Source organism: Balaenoptera physalus, assembly GCF_965194825.1.
Source record: "Balaenoptera physalus genome assembly, contig: SUPER_15_unloc_3, whole genome shotgun sequence".
Classification (NCBI taxonomy): Eukaryota; Metazoa; Chordata; class Mammalia; order Artiodactyla; family Balaenopteridae; genus Balaenoptera; species Balaenoptera physalus.
Genome location: NW_028126497.1, coordinates 36,438 through 50,136, shown reverse-complemented (window position 1 = coordinate 50,136; position 13,699 = coordinate 36,438). Strand labels below are relative to the sequence as shown.

Below are 13,699 nucleotides of genomic sequence, written 5' to 3'. Positions count from 1 at the left end.
CTGGAAAGAGGTACCGGTAGCCGATGCCGAACTGACGGCAGGGGCAGAGACTCTGGAGAAGTTGCAGACACTTCGTGTTAGGGAAGTTGCATTGCTCACCTCGGGAAGAGAATGCTGCAGAGAACTTAAGAGTTCCAAGTAGAGATGGATTTTGGAAATTTTCTGTAAGAACAAGAGGGACATGAAAAACTCAGGGAGGTTGAGAAATTCTCACTACGTTTGAGGAACAGCATTATCTTAAGGTTCTTGCTCTCAGGACACCTGTACTATCGATCCTTCCTGAGAAACCCAAAATCAGACAGTTAATGATGGCTGTAAGGACTGAGCAGTTTTCCACTCTTCTGTATTAACTGCCTGTGCTCCCATCTTGGGCACAGATGGGCAGAAGAACCAAGTGGTATGGTTCAGACGTTGTTGTCTAGGCTGGAAGCAACCTTCTCCCTGCCCTGTCTTTCCCTTCAGCCTGCACTCGTATTGACTTCTATGCTATTTCCTAGACTGGAAGCATTTTAGAACTAGGAGGCCCTTAGAGAACTTCTATTTTCTCAGTCTCATTTCATGAGTAAGGAAACTGAGGCTCAGAGAGGTCGGGTTGACTTGTTCAAGTTCTCTCATTATGTTAGTATCATTACCAGGTTTCAGAACCTAAGTATCCTGACTTCCTTGCCAGGACTCCACTCTGAGCATGATACTGCCAGAAAGCAGGAGAAATAGAACTTATAATATAGGCATTTTTTTTGTCCATTAGAAAACAGTACGGCTATTACCATTGTCATCTTCAGTGTCTCCCTTTGCTTGTGCAGTTCCCACGCTATTACCTAGAGTTGACGTATAGCTCAGTCCAACTGGTGAATTTTAAGAGTCCTTTTTGCCCTCTTCAAGCCTGGTTTCTCATCCTACCTCAAAATGATTGCCCGAAAGTGGATTTCTTAAGTGCTTTTGGAAAGAGAAAAGTTACCTGATTACTTCAGATTACTCATCTATAAAGTGGTTATAACACCACCACCAATAATAATAGCAGTAATAATTAATAGATGAATAAGCTGACCTATTGCGTATGATTTATATGGAGGAAGATACAATAAGTTCTAGAAAGACAAAGAAAAATCATGACAAACATATTACGTAACGAAAAAGAGATCCATAGATATTAATGAAAACTGGGGTATGTGGCAAGTATCAAAGCATAATGAATTTACTAAGAAATGACATTCTGTACCATCCATGCAATATTATGAAAGTGAATTTTGCCCACTCTATTTTAGTGAATACTATTAACCAAAAAACACGATAGAGGTGATAGAGGTGAATGAATTCCTAGCCAGTGCATACAGACAGAGAAGGTATATCAGTAAAAACTGCATGACAAGCAACAGAATGCAATAAATGTGAATGTATAGGTAGCCACAACATATATAGACAAGTATTTCAATGAAAACTGGTACGAAGCAGACAGCAAAATAATAAGTGTAAAAGAGTTTCATTATTGTGCTCATTCCTATTTTTACCCAGCAAGTAACAGGTATTAAGCCTAGGAGAAATATATATTTCAATGAATATAATTTATATAATAAGCAGAAAGGAACCTTAAAAAGTATCAAGAAGGTTTTTGTATTTATCCTAGAACTTAGATTAGAATCATCTTCAACATCCAAGAAGATGGCATCCCAAAACCTCAAAAAAAATCATCCCTAGAATCCAATTAAAAAAGATTTTCAAATGTAAGAAAATCCAAAGGACTCCCCAGTATTGTTTTAGATAAATGTGGATGTTTGTTTGTTTTTTTCTTTTGCTGCGCCGCGTGGCCCTGGCCGTGAAAACACCGAGTCCTAAGCACTGGACCGCCAGGGAATTCCCTAAATGGGGAATTAGAGATGTGGGGCTTGACTTTTTCTTTTTCTTCTTCGGTAGCTAAGATCTACAAGCGAACGATGGCTGTTGATCAATGTGCTCTCTGTGTTAGGAAGGAAATAACTGTAAAAATGAAAAGCAACCTTGCCTTAGAAGCTACATATCACACAAAGGAAATAGTCCTTCTGATTCAGTTTAGAAGATATCACTTAAAATGTTTAATTGGTAAAATGTCTACCTACTTTAAAAATTAGAAAGAGTAAAACACTGAAAAGCAGCCCCCTAGATAACCACTTTGGTTTCTTGTTTACAGGAAGCATCATTTCTAAAACGTATTTCTAAAATGTTTATATTCAAAACTGTCAAGTGCCAACTGTATTCAGAGAGGCAATAAAAGAAAGAAAACGGAGTATGACTTTTCTGATAAGCTGCCTTTCCTGGTGATCCCCTGTTCTGGCCTTACTTTCCTTCTTAGTCTGTTAATGTAAGGATTTGCTACCGTCAACTTTGTTTTGCCCTGCTCTGAGCAGATTTCCCTCTGTGCTGTTTCTGCTTTAATTTAAAATCTTTGGTTCCCATCAACATTCCATGGCAAACTACGTCTTTCTTGAGAGCTCCTCTATGCTTTCCCTCTTCATTCTTACATTTTTTCCCCATCTCTTGGTTCCTGCTGGCCTGTGCTAATGAAAACAATCCTAAACTTCCTTACGTTTGACGCTGTGCCTCCCTATATAGCCCAGTACTCTCCATCCTCTCTCCCTATTCTCTCTTTTCAACTAGTCGAAATACTAGTGGAGGGAGACCATTAGAGATGAAACATCTTGGTATATATTGCTAGTTTTCTGTGTCACCTGGCTTTTCTACGTTTCTGTTGAAACACTCTTGAGAAGTCTCTGATTTCATTTTCTACATGGGTACCCTTTAAGGCTCAATATTGTCAAAGAAGGGGATCAGAGTGATCAACCCAATGTGGTATCCTAAAGTAACAGATAAGGAAAGCAACAGGCTTTGTGAGGCAGTCAGTGCTTTGTCCAAAGTCACACAGACAGTAAACGTCAAAGTCAAAACTGAAATTAGGTCTCCAGACTTGTAGTTCAATACTTTCCCTCATTATTCCACGCTATTTTGAATCTCCTACTCAATTTAGGGGCAAAAGAAATCGAACGCAAAACTTTCCAAAGTTTCTTTTCTTACCTGACATGGTCAGAGAAGAGGAGACATCAACTGCAGGTGCAAGGGATGAGGAGACAACACTAGAGGATGTCTGAGTGGCTGCAGCTGAACGGCGCACGTGTCCAGTACAGAGGTCACTGGTTACTGGTCCAAACAGCTCCACGGAAACCCCAAGACCTCTACCAAGTGGTAGTAGGTTTGGTAGGAGAGTGATGTCACAAAGCAGGCAGTTAGTTGAAAGGTATGAGATAGCCAATAGGGAGGTCCGATCCCCAACAGGAAGGCGGGCTTGGGTGAAGAGAGCGTAGGAGAGCTAAAACAACCCCTCAATTTCTGAGCTCTGGGGAGGAAATCCTAGAAGACAGATTTACCTCCCCCAGGCTCTTCCATTAGGGAAATCATTGCAACATTTCTTACAGACGTTCATTAATATAATTAACTAACAGTTACTTATATTCTACAGGGTATTCTATTTTATGTATCATACACTTAGAGCTATATAGATGTTATTCAATTAATAATTCTTAGGAAGGAAAGAGCCATCTAGTTTGAACTATTACAGTTGTTCTGAAATCATATGTGTCTAATGAGTGACCTGATAGCAGATTGTAAGGAGCAAAAGTAGGGATTAAGAAGCTCTTTTTGTAACTTGGTTCAAGAGTAGGGTGAAGTTTGTTGAGTGTACCTTGTGGAGAATGTTGTGGTCCAAGGCTCTTCTCTTTTAGTTTCTTCTCCTTGACTCCTACCTTCCTTGGGCTGGGCTAGGCTGGGGGCCAGGTTGGGCTTGCGACTTAACATTTCTCTTCCGCTTTCTTTTTTTTTCTTCCATTATGGGCATTGCTTCTAGGACAAGCCTTGATCTTGCATTGGATGTTACTTCCTGTCAACTTCCAGCAGCAGGAGTCTTCTTTTCAGTGCTTGATGCTTCACGAAATAGACTCTGCCCGTTGGCAGCAAATACCAGAGAGCTAGGAGACAGAGCTGGTTGCAGACCTTTCCTCTTCCAGCCTTTGGTTGCAATTCTTTGGCCCATAATTTGCTAGCTCTAGTTCCCTGGGCCACACAGGTATCCTGCCATCCAGCTCTTTTTATATGTGAGAGACATTCTGAACACTGTCCCTTTTTCTTTGCACAGAAGTATATACAGTGTGGCAGTTACTGTAATCTCCTCCCCCTTGCAGACAGCCACTCTAGAATCTTGGACCTCTAGGACTCTCTGTCTTGCATGCTTGGGTGCAAGGCCAAGCAAAATGAAGAGGAGAATAATTAGAGAAAGAGGAGGACGTTGGTGGAGAATTGGGAGCAGGTAAGGTGAAAGGGCACAGGAGAAAAGAGATGCATGTAGATTTTTTGGTTTCTGTGGGAAACAAGTTGACACACTTGGGCCTCATTTTGTATTAACAGAACAGAGAGTTGTAGATATAAGTAGCTAGATAGTGCAGCAACTGCCATGAAGTCTGTACACTGAAGAGAACAGTCTCACATCTAGTTTTCATTTTGTTTTATGTCATATTACCTTATTTATAGCATTCACTGGTATGTTTGTAGAATACAGATATTTTAAAATGCTCTGGTTTTGTCTACATGGTTATTTCCTTGTCCTATTTGTAAGGAATCCAACATTGTAAGACATATTGCATGTTTTTCTCTTGACGATCGTTTACCTTGAAGCGTCATGAACTAACTTGAGCTGTTGGATTTTGTGGAGAAACTTTAAAAAGGGTCTGTGAAAAAGGCATTGCAGTGAGTCCCATTATGCACCCGAGCGTAAGGAGCAGATATCTGCCACCAGCCCAACTTGGCCTGGATTGCCTCTGTTTTAGTTCCCCCGGTTAGTGCTTTTCTCCCTAACCACTCTTGTGACTGTGATAATGTGAGTAAGGGCTGAGTTGCTAATGATTTATGTGTGAGGTAAGCTGGTTTGAGGGAGGAAATCTATGGACCTAGTCATTTTCCTTGGTGGTAAGCTTTCAGGGGTGCAAAGATTGATCTTCCTGAGGACTTTTGTGGTACCAGGAAGCTATCGCATAGATGGGACCTCCAAAGACACACATTGAATCTTTAGGCCTGTTTTTCCTATTATGAGATATGAGTTTCTTTACTGATGGGGATGCTGCTTATCTGAGAAGAAATTGTGAAAGGTGTTGTAGTGTAGAGGTGTGGCTTAAGCTTTTAAGTTTTCTTCAAGGTTTTTCCCCTAAGCTTCATACTTCAGACGGCCTACTTACATGATACTAGTATGTGATGTCAGGCTAACAACTTCCTAAATACCTGCAAGCCAGATCAGTGTCTCTTTTCTCTGTATTCCCATGGAAATCAAGGGTCCCGCCGAATTTTCCATCGAAACAGTTGATTTGTGTTGTCTCTAGGAATTCTAAAGGCCGTACCGTTGCTTCCTAACCGGTGTCATTTGGGAGATCTACCTCTGTACGTTCAAATGATTAATTTTGAGACTTTGCACATGTGTGCAGTAAACCCTTTAATTCCCTAAGACCTTCCTTTCCTCCATCTCATACCCCATTAAGCCCGCTTCAGTTTATCTCCTGAATTTCTTTGGAATCTGTCAGCTCTCCCTCAACATCCTAATACTGAACTTGCCTGTCTGTTGCGATTAGGTCCTAACTAGTGTCCATATATCTTGTTTCCTTCCAATCCATTCTTCACACAAGAAAGCTTCAAAGCAAGTTGGAACATTGCTCATAAACATCGCTCACAAACATTGTTTTGAGACTGGAAAACACAGTGTTGGCCTTTAAGACTCTGCGTGGTCTAGAATTCTCTCTGCTTCTCTAGCCCCATCTTTTGCCACTTGTGCCCTCACTTTCTATGCTTCAGATACACTGAATTAACCTTAGTTCTCACTCATCTGACAGAAGTCAGTTGAGAAATTATTTTTCACTGTGATTCCTAGCATTAAGGAATTTGATGATCAGGTTTTGTATGAGGACTAAAACTAAACTGGGAAGTGGAAGAATTGCGTTTCAACTGTTTCAGTCAACACGCATGTATTAATGATACCTAAGTATTGAACACCGGGCTAGGTTTCATGAGGGATACAGAAGTTCTGGCCATCTCTGGTTTTGGGTATCCCTTATTTGTTGAGACCTTTGCGTTGTTTGGTTGCCTTTTGTCTGTTTTCCAGATGGGAAAACAGGAACAAGGGAAGTATAGGTTATTACTAGGTGGGGTTGAACAAGTGGAGCAGCAAACTGCAAAGCAGAAAGAAGAGGGACGTACTATAGAGGGATACGATTTCCATTTTCAAGGCGCCTGCATCCTGTGCAGGGAGACAGCCTAACATAAAATGTGCCTAACAAAAAATATATTGACTTCTTACTAAAAATCTCCAGTTCATATAACCAAGGGGTTTATACCTTCTCCTTTAAAAGTGATATTCCTGGGACTTCCCTGGTGGTCCAGTGGTGAAGACTCTGCGCTTCCAATGCAGCAGGCGTGGGTTCAATCCCTGGTTGGGGAGCTAAGATCCCACATGCTGCACAGCCAAAGAAAATTTTTTCAAAAGTTATACTCCTGTATTATTGAATTTAGTGGTTTAGATTTTGTTTGAATGTTAAGAAGATTTCAGTTTATTTACCAGGAAGAAACAAAACATTATGTAAAAATAGTTTCCCAGAAACGACTTCCATCATTCTCTTCTTCCCTTTCTCCCGCAGACTGGTGTTTCATCTTGACAAGTTCTCTGAAGTTCTCTGTCATTCCATAGGAAAGCTGTCTGGCTTGGAGGTTGCAACCTCCAAGCCAGACGTTTTGTGTGACACAAACTCAAGAACTCCCCAAGTCCTGCAGTAGCAGAAACAGTCACATACTTGAGAGTAACCCACCATGTGCACTTGGGGACATTTCAGTGACAGCTCCAGTCCAGAGTGCCAGGCGTCTCCTGGCCCTGCCTCCAGCTCCAAGCCAGGGACAAACAGAGAGTAAGAACGTGGATGATTTCAAAACCAAGCTTTCAAAGCCTCTGGATGCCTACCAGATCCCAGTAGAAAACCAAGATCCTCCACTACTCCCTTTAGGAATCCCTGATATTCCCCAGCCGCTGGCCTGCACCGATCCCCTCAGCCAAGAGGAGCAGCCTGGTTCTGAAAATGCTGATCTGGGAGAGAACAGCCTGAGTCGTCAGGACCTAGGGACACTTGAAAATGGGATTGAACCTAGCAGTGGTCTTGCAGACATTACTACACTGGCGGAGGATATTCACCTTCCCCAGCTCTTTAATTCTTTGAAAGATCTTGATCGATCCCAAGGTCCCAACGTGATCAAAGCTAAAGACACCAGAGCCATTAAGGTGAATCAGGTGCAGGAAAAGCCAAGTGTCGTGAAGGTTCCCTCTGATCAACCCAGGAAGAACAAACAGAAAGCCTCTGAGCCTATCAGTGGTGCTCCCAAGGCCAAAATCCAGCCAAAGGATCCAGAGTGCCTGTTAGGGGGAGAAGCGGTTATATGCACTGCTGCAGTCAGTGACAGGGCTCCTGCGAACACGGCCAAGCACTCTCAAGGCAAACCTCAGAAAGCTGCATCCGGAAAGATCAGCAAAACTGAGAGCCATGGGCAGGAAAAGACCAAAAGGACCAGAGGAAGAAACAAGGCTGAAGAGAACAAGCAGTCAGGGAACAAAGTCAAGGCAGAAGACAAGCCAGCAATCCCCAACACGAAGCCAAAGGAACACCAAACCGAGCTTCGCCAAGAGAGCTTTCAAAAGCCTCGAACCTCCCTTGGCGTGCGCGTGCTGGAGTCTGTGAAGGTTCTTCATGCGCTGGGGAAGAAGAATGAGACGAAAACTGGGCTCTCTTCCTGTCGGCTCTTGGGAAATTCAAGCAACCCCAAAGACCCCCAGCCACCCCCAGCTATCCAGCCATGGCGGCATACCCCACGTGAGGGTAAGAGTGCTGAGAAAACGCAAGTCCAAGCCCAGAAAGCAGATACAGTCCAATCCAAAATGAGTCTTATTTTTAAAAAACTGAAATGTTTTACAAAGCCTAGCATTCTCATCTAGAGTCCTTTCAATTCTCCCCACTTTCCCGAGAGGCTAAGAACACTTCACACCATGAACTAGGAGAGGGGGTAGAGCCCTTTCTGATGAAATATAGAAACAAAGACAGAGTCTTAGCCTGCTTGCTCTCTGGACAGGATCTCGGACCACAAGGTCTTAAATCCTGGTATAAATGACGGAAGTGAGGACAGTTCAACCGGCACTCTCGTAACAAGAGTTCTGAAACACCTTCCAAAGAGACTGTAGCAGTAGACGAGGGAAGGGAGTGCTACAGTGTGGTAGTACAGGGGGAATGCTCGGCTACAGCAGTGAAAAATGTGGTACCTATTGGTGTGCTCTCGGGGTTCTCGTACATGTAGCATAGATGACCTTTACAGTGTCCCTCCCACCTTCCCACCTGCATTAGGTGTTCTTGTTTTTTTTTTTTTTTTAATTTATGTTTATTTATTTATTGTTTGAACTTATTTATTCTACGTATTTATTTTTTTGGCTGCACTGGGTCTTCATTGCTGTGCACGGGCTTTCTCTAGTTGGCGGCTAGCGGGGGCTTCTCTTGGTTGCGGTGTGCGGGCTTCTCATCGCGGTGGCGTCTCTTGTTGCGGAGCATGCGCTCTAGGCGCGTGGGCTTCGGTCGTTGCGGCTCATGGGCTCTAGAATGCAGGCTCAGTCGTTGTGGCACATGGGCTTAGTTGCTCCACGGCATGTCGGATCTTCGCAGACCGGGGCTCGAACCCGTGTCCCCCGCATTGCATTGGCAGGCGGATTCTTAACCACGGCGCCACCAGGGAAGCCTAGGTGTTCTTATATAGAGTCTAAAAACAGAGGGCACTGAGCGAAGGTAGTGGTTACTGAAGGCTCAGGATCTAAATTCTACCTGTCTCTACACCACTTCCCAGCTGTCGATTTGACCCCATTTGTGAATGCCGACCTCATTCTTCAACTTTCTCTGCCGTTTGTATACTCACCTTGAAAACTTGTTTCTGTGATGCGTTGAGCAGACACAGGGTGGCAGGTTGCAGAGGTGGAAGCTGGTGGTCGGATATTTGTGGGCTGAATCTCCTTTAGTCCCATTCCCATTTCTGGTTGCACAGAGGCCCTACTCCCTGTGTATGGCACAGAGCCATAGGACTGCGGGCAGGAGCCAAGTTCTCCATACAGTAAAGACCCCAGTGTGCCTTGGTTGTAGTAATATACCTGGCTTCCTTCCTGGTAGGGAAGTGACAGGCGGCTATGCCCCTGATTTGGAATCTGAGATGGTGCTCCCTGAGCAAGCCTGGCAGAAAGTGATGGATATAGAGGGACCATGTTATTGGCGTCTGAAGTTTTATCATACTGGGCTGCCATAAACATGGAGGAAGCAGCTGGGTGCCGGTCAGTGAGTGCCAGAGTAAAGTCTCCGAGTGAAGAGGAATTCTTTTCAGTGCTTCCTGTGATGTCCCACTCAAGAACACCTGGATAGGAAGGAGCTGAAGTGGAGATCTGGCTGTGGTCAGTAACTCCAGATAACATAGTCGTGCTAGAATGTTGGTAAAGGTAGGCACTACCCATCCATGAGTGTCTGGAAAGGGGTACCAGTAGCCGATGCCGAACTGACGGCAGGGGCAGAGACTCTGGAGAAGTTGCAGACACTTCGTGTTAGGGAAGTTGCATTGCTCACCACGGGAAGAGAATGCTGCAGAGAACTTAAGAGTTCCAAGTAGAGATGGATTTTGGAAATTTTCTGTAAGAACAAGAGGGACATGAAAAACTCAGGGAGGTTGAGAAATTCTCACTACGTTTGAGGAACAGCATTATCTTAAGGTTCTTGCTCTCAGGACACCTGTACTATCAATCCTTCCTGAGAAACCCAAAATCAGACAGTTAATGATGGCTGTAAGGACTGAGCAGTTTTCCACTCTTCTGTATTAACTGCCTGTGCTCCCATCTTGGGCACAGATGGGCAGAAGAACCAAGTGGTATGGTTCAGACGTTGTTGTCTAGGCTGGAAGCAACCTTCTCCCTGCCCTGTCTTTCCCTTCAGCCTGCACTCGTATTGACTTCTATGCTATTTCCTAGACTGGAAGCATTTTAGAACTAGGAGGCCCTTAGAGAACTTCTATTTTCTCAGTCTCATTTCATGAGTAAGGAAACTGAGGCTCAGAGAGGTCGGGTTGACTTGTTCAAGTTCTCTCATTATGTTAGTGTCATTACCAGGTTTCAGAACCTAAGTATCCTGACTTCCTTGCCAGGACTCCACTCTGAGCATGATAGTGCCAGAAAGCAGGAGAAATAGAACTTATAATATAAGCATTTTTTTTGTCCATTAGAAAACAGTACGGCCATTACCATTGTCATCTTCAGTGTCTCCCTTTGCTTGTGCAGTTCCCACGCTATTACCTAGAGTTGACGTATAGCTCAGTCCAACTGGTGAACTGAAAGAGTCATTTTTGCCCTCTTCAAGCCTGGTTTCTCATCCTACCTCAAAATGATTACCCGAAAGTGGATTTCTTAAGTGCTTTTGGAAAGAGAAAAGTTATCTGATTACTTCAGATTACTCATCTATAAAGTGGTTATAACACCACCACCAATAATAATAGCAGTAATAATTAATAGATGAATAAGCTGATCTATTGCGTATGATTTATATGGAGGAAGATACAATAAGTTCTAGAAAGACAAAGAAAAATCATGAAAAACATGTTACGTAACGAAAAAGAAATCCATAGATATTAATGAAAACTGGGGTATGTGGGCAAGTATCAAAGCCTAATGAATTTACTAACAAATGACATTCTGTACCATACATGCAATATTATGAAAGTGAATTTTGCCCACTCTATTTTAGTGAATACTATTAACCAAAAAACACGATGGAGGTGATAGAGGTGAATGAATTCCTAGCCAATGCATACAGACAGAGACGATAAATCAGTAAAAAATGCATAACAAGCAACAGAATGCAACAAATGTGAATGTATAGGTAGCCACAACATATATAGACAAGTATTTCAATGAAAACCGGTACAAAGCAGACAGCAAAATAGTAAGTGTAAAAGAGTTTCATTATTGTGCTCATTCATATTTTTACCCAGCAAGTAACAGGTATTAAACCTAGGAGAAATATATCTGTCCATGAATATAACTCATATAATAAGCAGAAAGGAAGCTTAAAAAGTATCAAGAAGGTTTTTGTATTTATCCTAGAACTTAGAATCATCTTCCACATCCAAGAAGATGACATCCCAAGACCTCAAAAAACCATCATCCCTAGAATCCAATTAAAAAAAATTTTCAAATGTAAGAAAATCCAAAGGACTCCACAATATTGTTTTAGATAAATGTGGATGTTTGTGTTTTCTTTTTTTCTTTTGCCGCGCCGCGTGGCCCTGGCCGTGAAAGCACCGAGTCCTAAGCGCTGGACCGCCAGGGAATTCCCTAAATGGGGAATTAGAGATGTGGGGCTTGACTTTTTCTTTTTCTTCTTCGGTAGCTAAGATCTACAAGCGAACGATGGCTGTTGATCAATGTGCTCTCTGTGTTAGGAAGGAAATAACTGTAAAAATGAAAAGCAACCTTGCCTTAGAAGCTACATATCACACAAAGGAAATAGTCCTTCTGATTCAACGTAGAAGATATCATTTAAAATGTTTAATTGGTCAAATGTCTACCTAGTTTAAAAATTAGAAAGAATAGAACACTGAAAAGCAGCCCCCTAGATAACCACTTTGGTTTCTGGTTTCTAGGAAGCATCATTTCTAAAACATACTTCTAAAATGTTTCTATTCCAAACTGTCAAGTGCCAGCTGTATTCAGAGAGGCAATAAAAGAAAGAAAACGGAGTATGACTTTTCTGATAGGCTGCCTTTCCTGGTGATCCCCTGTTCTGGCCTTACTTTCCTTCTTAGTCTGTTAATGTAAGGATTTGCTACCATCAGCTTTGTTTTGCCCTGCTCTGAGCAGATTTCCCTCTGTGCTGTTTCTGCTTTAATTTAAAATCTTTGGCTCCCATCAACATTCCATGGCAAACTGCCTCTTTCTTGAGAGCTCCTCTATGCTTTCCCTCTTCATTCTTATATTTTTTTCCCATCTCTTGGTTCCTGTTGGCCTGTGCTAATGAAAACAATCCTAAACTTGCTTACGTTTGACTCTGTGCCTCCCTATATAGCCCAGTACTCTCCATCCTCTCTCCCTATTCTCTCTTTTCAACTAGTCGAAATACTAGTGGAGGGAGACCATTGGAGATGAAACATCTTGGTATATATATCGCTAGTTTTCTGTGTCACCTGGCTTTTCTATGTTTCTGTTGAAACACTCTTTTGAGAAGTCTCTGATTTCATTTTCTACATGGGTACCCTTTAAGGCTCAATATTGGAAAAGAAGGGGATCAGAGTGATCAACCCAATGTGGTATCCTAACGTAACAGATAAGGAAAGCAGCAGGCTTTGTGAGGCAGTCAGTGATTTGTCCAAAGTCACACAGACAGTAAACGTCAAAGTCAAAACTGAAATTAGGTCTCCAGACTTGTAGTTCAATACTTTCCCTCATTATTCCACGCTATTTTGAATCTCCTCCTCAATTTAGGGGCAAAAGAAATCGAACGCAAAACTTTCCAAAGTTTCTTTTCTTACCTGACATGGTCAGAGAAGAGGAGACATCAGCTGCAGGTACAAGGGATGAGGAGACAACACTAGAGGATGTCTGAGTGGCTGCAGCTGAACGGCGCACGTGTCCAGTACAAAGGTCACTGGTTACTGGTCCAAACGGCTCCACGGAAACCCCAAGACCTCTACCAAGTGGTAGTAGGTTTGGTAGGAGAGTGATGTCACAAAGCAGGCAGTTGAAAGGTATGAGCTAGCCAATAGGGAGGTCCGATCCCCAACAGGAGGGCGGGCTTGGGTGAAGAGAGCGTAGGAGAGCTAAAACAACCCCTCAATTTCTGAGCTCTGGGGAGGAAATCCTAGAAGACAGATTTACCTCCCCCAGGCTCTTCCATTAGGGAAATCATTGCAACATTTCTTACAGACGTTCATTAATATAATTAACTAACAGTTACTTATATTCTACAGAGTATTCTATTTTATGTATCATATACTTAGAGCTATATAGATCTTATTTAACTAGTATCCTTAGGAAGGAAAGAGCCATGTAGTTTGAACTATTACAGTTGTAACTTGGTTAAAGAGCAGGGTGAAGTTTGTTGAGTGTACCCTGTGGAGAATGTTGTGGTCCAAGGCTCTTCTCTTTTAGTTTCTTCTCCTTGACTCCTACCTTCCTTGGGCTGGGCTAGGCTGGGGGCCAGGTTGGACTTGCGACTTAACATTTCTCTTCCGCTTTCTTTTTTTTTTTTTTTTTTCTTCCATTATGGGCATTGCTTCTAGGACAAGCCTTGATCTTGCATTGGATGTTCCTTCCTGTCAACTTCCAGCAGCAGGAGTCTTCTTTTCAGTGCTTGATGCTTCACGAAATAGACTCTGCCCATTGGCAGCAAATACCAGAGAGCTAGGAGACAGAGCTGGTTGCAGACCTTTCCTCTTCCAGCCTTTGGTTGCAATTGTTTTGCCCATGATTTGCTAGCTCTAGTTCCTTGGGCCACACAGGTATCCTGCCATCCAGCTCTTTTTATATGTGAGAGACATTCTGAACACTGTCCCTCTTTCTTTGCACAGAAGTATATACAGTGTGGCG

At 42.7% G+C, this 13,699-nt stretch overlaps 2 long non-coding RNA genes across 2 annotated transcripts in view; one reads left to right on the top strand and one right to left on the bottom strand.

Annotated features, from left to right (window-relative positions):
- Positions 1-13,699, top strand: part of LOC309644425 — a 55,127-nt gene that overhangs the window by 14,647 nt on the left and 26,781 nt on the right. The window lies entirely within an intron of this gene.
- On the bottom strand, positions 1,502-11,770 carry LOC309644426. Its single transcript, XR_014254420.1, has 2 exons — positions 11,264-11,770; positions 1,502-1,674 (listed from the first exon to the last, which is right to left on the bottom strand). It is a non-coding gene; the product is annotated as an uncharacterized lncRNA (long non-coding RNA).